This window comes from Saimiri boliviensis (genome assembly GCF_048565385.1).
Source record: "Saimiri boliviensis isolate mSaiBol1 chromosome 19 unlocalized genomic scaffold, mSaiBol1.pri SUPER_19_unloc_4, whole genome shotgun sequence".
Taxonomy (NCBI): domain Eukaryota; kingdom Metazoa; phylum Chordata; class Mammalia; order Primates; family Cebidae; genus Saimiri; species Saimiri boliviensis.
In genome coordinates, this window is record NW_027412505.1 from 623,895 (window position 1) to 632,853 (window position 8,959).

The window sequence follows — 8,959 nt, forward strand, 5'->3', positions numbered from 1 at the left end:
ATGTGGTTTTGATTTCTCTAATAACCAGTGATGATGAGTATTTTTTCATATGTTTCTTGGCCTCATATATATCTTCTTTTCAAAAGTGTCTGTTCATATCATTTCCCTAATTTGAATAGGTTTGCTTGCTTTTTTTCTTGCAAATCTGTTTTACTTCTTTGTAGATTCTGGATATCAGCCATTGGTCAGATGGGTAGATTGCAAAAATTGTTTCCCATCCTGTTGGTTGGCGGTTCACTCTAATGATTGTTTCTTTTGCTGTACAGAAGCTCTGGAGTTTAATAAGGTCCCATTTGTCTATTTTCGTTTTTGTTGCCAATACTTTCGGTGTTTTAGTCATGAAGTACTTGCCTATACGTATGTCCTGAATGGCTTTGCCTGGGTTTTTTCTCTAGATTTTTTATGGCATTAGGTCTTATGTCTAGGTCTTTAATCCATCTGGAGGTAATTCTACTGTAAGGTGTCAGGAAGAGGTCCAGTCTCTGCTTTCTTCACACTGGTAGCCAGTTTTCCCAACGCCAATTATTTAACAGGAAATCCTTTCCCCATTGCTTGTGTTTGTCAGGTTTGTCAAAGATGAGATGGTTGTAGATGTGTGGCATTGCCACCAGGACCTCTGTTCTGTTCCATTGGTCTATGTCTCTGTTTTGGTACCAGTACCATGCTGTTTTGATTACTGTAGCCTTGTAGCATAGTTTGAAATCAGGTAGCATGATTCCTCTTGCTTTGTTCTTTTTGCTTAGCATTGTCTTGGCTATGCAGAGTCTCTTTTGCTTCCATATGACGTTTAAGGTGGGTTTTTCCAGTTCTGTGAATAAGTTCATTGGTAGCTTGATGGGGACAGCAGTGAATATATAAATTACTTTGGGCAGTATGGCCATTTTCACAATATTGATTCTTCCTAAAAATATGAAATGCTTCATGAATTTGCATGTCATCCTTAAGCAGGAGCCATGCTAATCTTGCCTGTATCATTCCCATTTTAATATATGTGCTGCCATAGCAAGCACTGGTAAGGTTCTTTATACCAGCTCTATTGCCTGTTAGCTCCTGCGATGTTTCACAATGACTTTTGGCTTCCTTGCATTGGATGATGACATATTTCTTTCATTCAGTGAACTTTGTGTCTGCCCACATTCTGAATTCTACTTGTATCATTAAAGACATGTCAGCCTCTGATCAGTTCTGAAAACTTGAACAGGCTGAACAGTTGATGTAATCATCTGGAGGAAAGAAGGCATGCTGACTTTTTGAGTTTCAGTGTTCTTGCACTGATTCTTCCTCATCTCTATGATCTTATTCACCTTCAACCTTAGAGGTTGCTGACCTTTGCACAGGATATTTTTCTTTTATGATATTTGATGATCTTTTTGGTTTGATTGTGGTGTAAGGCAGATGCAGTCAGCTGGCTTTGGTTTTGGAGGATTTTAGGGGGCCAATATTCATCTCCCAATTCCTAGACTGTGTTCTTTAACTCTGGGAAATTTATATTGGGTTTCAACTTTGTTCTCTGGCTCCTCAAAGTTTGGATTCTACTGCACTGAAGGCTGCAAAGTGTGGCAGCTGTGGCAGAGTGCTAGCAGATGCAGAAGTGCCTGCCTCCCTGTTGGCATTCACCCAATGGTGGAAGTGGTGGAGGCAAGACCACTTTGTGGGAGCCAGGGGACCCCTGCTGTGTGTGCTGTTGCACTGGAGGTGCAGGCTGGGGTGCTGGCCTGTGCAGGTTTGGGTGCCTTCTCTGTGACCCCCTAAGCAGCAGCAGTCACTCAACGCATATTAGGGTCTCTTTTTTGTGCACAACATTAGCACAAGGGCAAGTTGTTGGCAGAGTTGGTTCTATTGGTTCTGTGCCTACCATCGCTATCTCTTCAATGGGAGTTCAGGTGGGTTGAAGTATGTGCTACAGTCCCATGTGCTGGTAGGGCAAGTACAGCAAAATCCACTCATGTAAACACACAGCAGCAAAGCGATGTAGGAAGTTTGTGTATAAAGAGCTGTAGTATGGAGAGGCAATGTAGAGGTTGGTGCATGCCTGAAGGGTCCACGTTGCTGCATCTCTTCACTGCTCAGGCATGGTCCACTGGCACAGAAACAAAGGTGTGGGCAGCTGAGAGTGCCCTGTAGGCAGGTGTGGCCAGGCTGGGGCCCTGGGAGAGGCAAGCAGACTAAGGAGTGCTGAGGTCAGACCAGCTTCATCTCATGTGCTAGAATGCCCAGCAGAGATCAGGTCTCAGAGAACTCTCTGAAAAGTGAGGCCCCAGCACAGCACAGCTGCTCTACAAAAACGTGGCCAGACTTCTTTTTTAAGCAAGTCTCCTTTTATTAAGGGGGAAACTCGCACACCTTATCTCTGCTGGGCAATCTTCACATGAGATGTGGCTGATCTGACCTCCACACTCCTAAAGTGCTAGGATAAAGTGTCTCATAAGACCAAGTAGAGCCTAGAGAGATAGCTGTGCCTGCCCTCTGAGCTTCACATCAGCTGGCTTCCTGCTCCATCACTTTGCTTGTCTCCTGGGGGCTCTACCCCAGAGAGATGTGAGTTAGCCATCACTTAGTGTAATTAGCCCAGGATGGAGGGTCTGTGCTGTGGGCCCAAGCCAGGGTTCCCTGTCTGGTGATAAGCCATGGGGGGTATGTGGTATCCACAAGAGATGGACTGCCTTGTTCCTTGGGTCAACTGCAGCTTGTTAGAGTTATCAATATGGCACTTATGGTTTTTGCTTTCTTGATATTCTGAAGGTAACAAGGGCAGATCCACTGCAGAGGCAGTGGCAGAGAGGATTTCAGTCGATCTGTGAAGCTCTGTCCAAGGAATTGCCAAGTTGCTACTGGCTTGATGGCTTCAGTGGGGCCTGGATAAAGATCCAAGCTGGGAGGACCTGCTCATCGAGGAGATATGGAAACCAGCACCCACGTAACGGTTCAGCCACTTTCCTATAAGGCTGCTGTGGTATACTGGGGGTCCACTCCAGTCCCTAATTGCCTCATATCTTCCAGTGCCTCAAGGTATCACTAGCGAAGCCTGCAAAAAGGCAGAGATAATAGCCTGCCTCTTCCTCTGGGACCTCTGTACCACTGAGGTACAATCCTGTTGCCAATCTGGACACAACTATGGGAGGTGGCTGGAGACAAGTTCAGAAGTCTTGTCTAGTCAGGAGGAACAAGAACAGAGACTTGCTTTAAAAAAAGTCTGGCCATGTTTCTGTAGAGCAGCTGTGCTGTGCTGGGGGTTCACTTCAGCCCCTGGTTGCCTCAGACACTCTGAAGTCCCAAGGTTGAAATGGCTGAGTCGCCTAAACAGCAAAGATGACAGTCTGGTCTTCCCCTTGGAAGCTCTGACTCAGGGAGGCCTGAATCATCTGTCAGCCAGAGAACAGCAGTGAAGGCAGCCAGAAACCCTGTTGAATGGCTTTACCCAGTGATTAGAAATGTGGTTGGGGACTGACTTAAACAAGGGTCTGGCCATGTTTTTGCGAGGTGGCTCTGCTGTGCTGAGCTACCACTTACACCCCTGGTCAGCTTGGGTTCTACAAAGTCCTCAGGCCAGAACCTAGTCATCCAAACAGCAAAGTTGGTGGCCCGCTCCTCTCTGTGGGAGCTCTGTCTAAGGAATATTTCAAATCTCCATTGACCAGAGAGCACCTGTGAGGGTAGCAGTAAGCCCCAGGTGGGACGTCCTGTTCAGTAAGAAGGAACAGGATCAGGAGCCTGCTTTCAGAAGCAGTCTGGCCATGATTTGGTAAAGCAGCTGTGCTGTGCTGTGGGAACTCTTCTGCCCCTGGTGGGTTTGTACTCTCCAATGCCCTTAGCTGGAATAATTAAGTTCCTCCAACAGGAAAGATGACAGCCTGCCCTGTCTTTTCTCTCACAGTTTATCTTGTGTGATGGAGCTGAAATTTTAGGCTGTTAATTTTTACAATAAGCATTACAGTTGTTCAGAAAGAATCTTGCTGTTCTCTTTCAGTTTAGATGTATGAGAATTCATTGTCTCCTGTAAATAAACCTGTTCAGGTTTTGTTCTCTGAAAAGAAGTCTTTTTCTGCTCTCTGGCTTTGGTCACATTCATGTAGACCAGTAGCCAGTCTAAAATGACATGATTGAATTTCCATTTCCAGTGTTTCCTAGTTGTGTCTTACATTCTCCAATTCAGAACTGACCATTTTATTCTTCGTTGTCAAAATGCTAAGCTGTCCACTGTCCTTAAAATACCATCTTTGTTCATTCTTCTTTATCCAATTTTATAGGTTTTAGAATATTAGCATTTTTTCCTTTCACACTTTCAATGTCCTCCAAAAATTTCTTTGCCCTTAGTGGGTTCTCCTGTTTTATTGTGTCTAGTTCCAGTCTAAGCATGGCAATTTTCCCCCACAACATGCTAATTTCATGCAAGAGATCTTTTTTTTTCTTATGGCTAAGAGAACTCTAAGTCAACAAAAGAACACTTTAGTTAGCATACAATAGAATAACATATCATAATTTCCTCTGAATTTAAACCATAACATGTTTATTTGTATAATGAAAGAATTCCCATGGTTAATATGTAACTGAAAAAAAGTTGGACAAAACTTCAAACCAGTGTAAATTCAAGAAAGTTTCAATATTGATTTAAATACCATGAAAAATAAATCACTAGAGGATTTTAAAGAATTTCGGAGTTGGAAAAGCCTTTCTCTGAATTACAAAACAGCCATAGGCATAAAATATAAGATTAATACGCTTGACTACGTTTTAAAAATTGGATTTACACTCTAATATCTATTCTATAAACCACACCATTGTAAGAACCTTAGGTATGCATACATTTGGAAAGAAGCAATTCCTCAAAGTTTTTAAGTCTCTTTTTCTGAAGAAAGCTTTATCAATATATGACTTTTCTAATACTGTTATAGTCAGTTATAAGAATTACATTTATTCATAACTGTTAAATCTAAGTATTGTATCCTTCTATATTTACACATCTGCATCTAAGCATTGTGCTTCTACATACAACTCTGAACTCATTTACGATCAGGATTCTTAGAGAAATAAGAAAATCTATGTGGCTGGGTACTGTGGCTCACACATGTAATCCCAGCACAGTGTAATGTTCAGTGTTGTATGTAGCACTAAACTTCTACATGTGGCCGTGTGCAGTGGCTCACACCTACAATCCCAGCTCCTGAAGCAGGTGGATTACGAGGAAAGAAGTTCAAGACAAGTGTGGCCAACATAGGGAAACCTCATCTCTACTAAAAATTAAAAAATTAGCCAAGTATAGTGCTGTGCACCTGTAATCCCAGCTACTCAAAAGGTTTAGGTAGGAGAAACACGTGAACCAGGAGGTCGAGGTTGCCACCGATTCAACTGAAAGGGAGGGGGCTGAGACAGGAAACTAGACGATCTGGCTTGATGGGTACCACCCCCACAAGACAAGAAATCTGAAACACTCTGTATTAGGAGTTTCACCATAAGTGCAGCTTGACCCAGGATGGTCCAGCTCAGTGGGGGGAAGGGCGTCCCCCACTACTAAGGCAGTCTGCCACTACCAATGCAGTTCATGCAGTAGATGGGCAGAGCCTGTGGCAGCTCAGCATTACCTCTGCTAACAGACTGTGACTAGACTACTCTGTGCTGGACCAGGCATCTATGAAAAAATGCAGCAGCATGACAGGAACTTATAAATAAAGCTGACCTTTCTAGGACAGAGCACCTGGGAAAACAGGAGGTTATGAGTTCAGCTGCAGTAGACTTAAATGTATCAGCCCAGCACCTCTGCAAAAAACAACAGAACTCCCAGCACAGCACGTAAGCTCTTATAAGGGACAGACTGTCTCCTCAAGCAACTCTCTGAGCCCCATATATACCCAAAAAGACACCTCATAAAGGAAAGCTCAGGCCAACATCTGGTGGGTACCCTTCTGGGATGAGGACAGTAGAGGGAGAAACCAGCAGCAACCCTGGCTGTTCTGCAGCCCCTGCAGGCGATCCCGAGGTGAGTGAGATCTGGAGTGGATCCCCAGTGGTTCTGCAGCAGAGGGGCCTGACTGTTAGAAGGAAAACTAAGAAGCAGAAATAAATAGCTTCAACATCAACAAAAAGGATGTCCACTTAGAGACCCCACCTGAAAGTCACCAACTACAAAGACCACAGGTAGATAAAGCCACTAAGAGGGGAAGAAACCAGCATAAAAAAGAAGAAAACACTAAAAACCAGAAGGCCTCTCCTCCTCCAAGGGATTATAACTCCTCACCAGCTAGGGATCAAAGATAGGTGGAGAATGAATCTGATGAACTGACAGGAACAGGTTTCAGAAAGTGGGTAAAAACAAACTTCTCAGAGCTAAAAGAACATGTGCTGACCCAATGCAAAAAAATTAAGAACTTAGATGAAAGGTTAGATGAGATGCTGACTAGAATAAACAGCTTAGAGAAGAATAGAAATGACTTGATGGAGCTGAAAAACAGCACAACAACTTCATGAAGCATCAAGTCTTAATAGCTGAATGGACCAAGCAGAAGAAAGAATATAAGAGATTGAAGATCAACGCAATGAAATAAAATGAGAAGGCAAGAATAGGGTGAAAAGAAATGAACAAAGCCTCCAAGAAATATGGAATTCTGTGAAAAGACGTAATCTACGTTTGATAAGCATACGTGAATGTGACAGAGAGAATGAATGCAAGTTGGAAAACACTCTTCAGGATATTATCCAGGAGAACTTCCCCAACCTAGTGAGGCAGGCCACCATTGAAGTCCAGAAAGTACAGAGAACACCACAAAGATATACCTAAAGAAGAGCAACCTCAAGGCACATAATCATCAGATTCACCAGTGTTAAAATGAAGGAAAAAATGCTAAGGGCAACAAGAGACAAAGGGAAGCCCACCAGACTCACAGCAGATCTCTCCACACAAACTCTACAAGTGAGAAGAGAGTGGGGGCCAATAGTCAGCATCCTTAGAGAAAAGAACTGTCAACCTAGAATATGATATCCAGCCAAATTAAGCTTCACATTCGAAGGAGAAAGAAAATCCTTTATGAACAAGCAACTACTGAAAGATTTTCTCACCACCAGGCCTGCCTTACAAGAGCTCCTGTAAGAAGCACTAATCAAGGAAAGGAACAATCAGTAACAGCCACTCCAAAAATGTACCAAATGGTAAAGACCATCGACACAATGAAGAAAATTTGTCAACTAAAGGACAAAACAGGCAGCTAGCATCAAAATGGCAGTATCAAATTCACACATAACAGTATTAAACTTAAATGTAAATGGACTAAATGCCCCTATCAAAAACACAGACTGCCAAATTGGATAAAAAGTCAAAAGCGGCCCTGTGTGGTGGCTCAAGCCTGCAATCCCAGCACTTTGGGATGCCAAGGTGGGTGGATCACGAGGTCAAGAGATCGAGACCATCCTGGTCAACATGGTGAAACCCCGTCTCTGCTAAAAATACAAACAATTAGCTGGGCATGGTGGCGCGCGCCTGTAATCCCAGCTACTCAGGAGGCTAAGGCAGGAGAATTGCCTGAACTCAGGAGGTGGAGGTTGCGGTGAGCCGAGATCGCGCCATTGCACTCCAGCCTGGGTAACAAGAGTAAGACTCCATCTCAAAAAAAAAAAAAAAAAAAAAAAATCAAAACCCATCTGTGTGTTGTATTTGGGAAGCCCATCTCATGTGCAAGGACATGTGTAGGCTAAAAATGAAGGGATGGAGGAAGACATATCAAGTAAATGGAGAGGAAAAAAAAAAAAAAAGCAGGAGCTGCAATCCTAGTCTCTGATAAAATGGATTTTAAACCAACAAAGATCAAAAGACACAAAGAAGGGCATTACATAATGGTAAAAGGATCAATGCAACAAGAAGACCTAATGATCCTAAACATATACACACACAATACAGGAACACCCGGGTAGCACCCAGGTACATAAAGCAAGTTCTTAATGACCTACAAAGAGACTTAGACTCCCACACAGTAATAGTGGGAGACTTTAACACTCCATTGTTAATATCAGACATATCAACGAGACAGAAAATTAACAAGGATGTCCAGGACTTGAACTCAGATATGGACCAAGCAGACCTAATGGACATCTACAGAAATATCCACCCCAAATCCACAGAATATACGTTCTGCTCAGAAGCTGGTTTTTTGAAAGGATCAACAAAATAGACTCCTAGCAGAGTTAATTAAATAGAAAAGGGAAAAGAATCATATAGATGCAATAAAAACTGACAAAGGGGATATCACCACTAATTCTACAAAAATTCAAACTACAATCAGAGATTACTACAAATACTTCTATACACATAAACCAGTAAACCTGGAAAAAAAGGATAAATTCCTGGACACTTACACCTCCCAAGCCTAAACCAGGAACAAGTTGAAACCTTGAACAGACCAATAACAAGGGCTGAAGTTGAGGCAGCAATTAATAGCCTACCAACCAAAAACAGTACAGGCCCAGAGGTGTTCACAGCTGAATTCTACCAGACATACAAAGAGGAGCTAGGACCATTCATTCTGAAACTAACCCAAACAATATACAAAGAAGGAATCCTTCCTAAATCATTTTATGAGACCATCATCATCCTGAGACAAAAACCCGGCAGAGACTCAAAACAAAACAAAAAAAATGGTCAGGCCAATCTCCATGATTAACACAGATGCTAAAATCTTCAATAACATACTGTCAAACGGATTGCAGCAGCACATCAAAAAGCTTCTCCATCATGATCAAGTAGGCTTCACTCTGGGGCTGCAAGGCTGGTTCAACATACGCAAGTCTATAAATGTAAACCACCACATAAACAGAACCAAAGACAAAAACCACATAATTTTCTCAATAGATGCAGAGAAGGCCTTTGACAAAATTCAACAGCTCTTCATGTTTAAAACAAAACAAAACAAAACTCTCAATAAACTAGGTATTGATAGAATGTATCACAAAATGATAAAAGCTATATATGACAAAC

General features: G+C 42.5%; 1 non-coding gene across 1 annotated transcript; it reads right to left on the reverse strand.

The window, feature by feature from the left end:
• Positions 1–903: 903 nt before the first annotated feature.
• On the reverse strand, positions 904–1,010 carry LOC141583369 (U6 spliceosomal RNA). The gene has a single exon (XR_012516025.1). It is a non-coding gene; the product is annotated as a U6 spliceosomal RNA (small nuclear RNA).
• Positions 1,011–8,959: the final 7,949 nt, after the last annotated feature.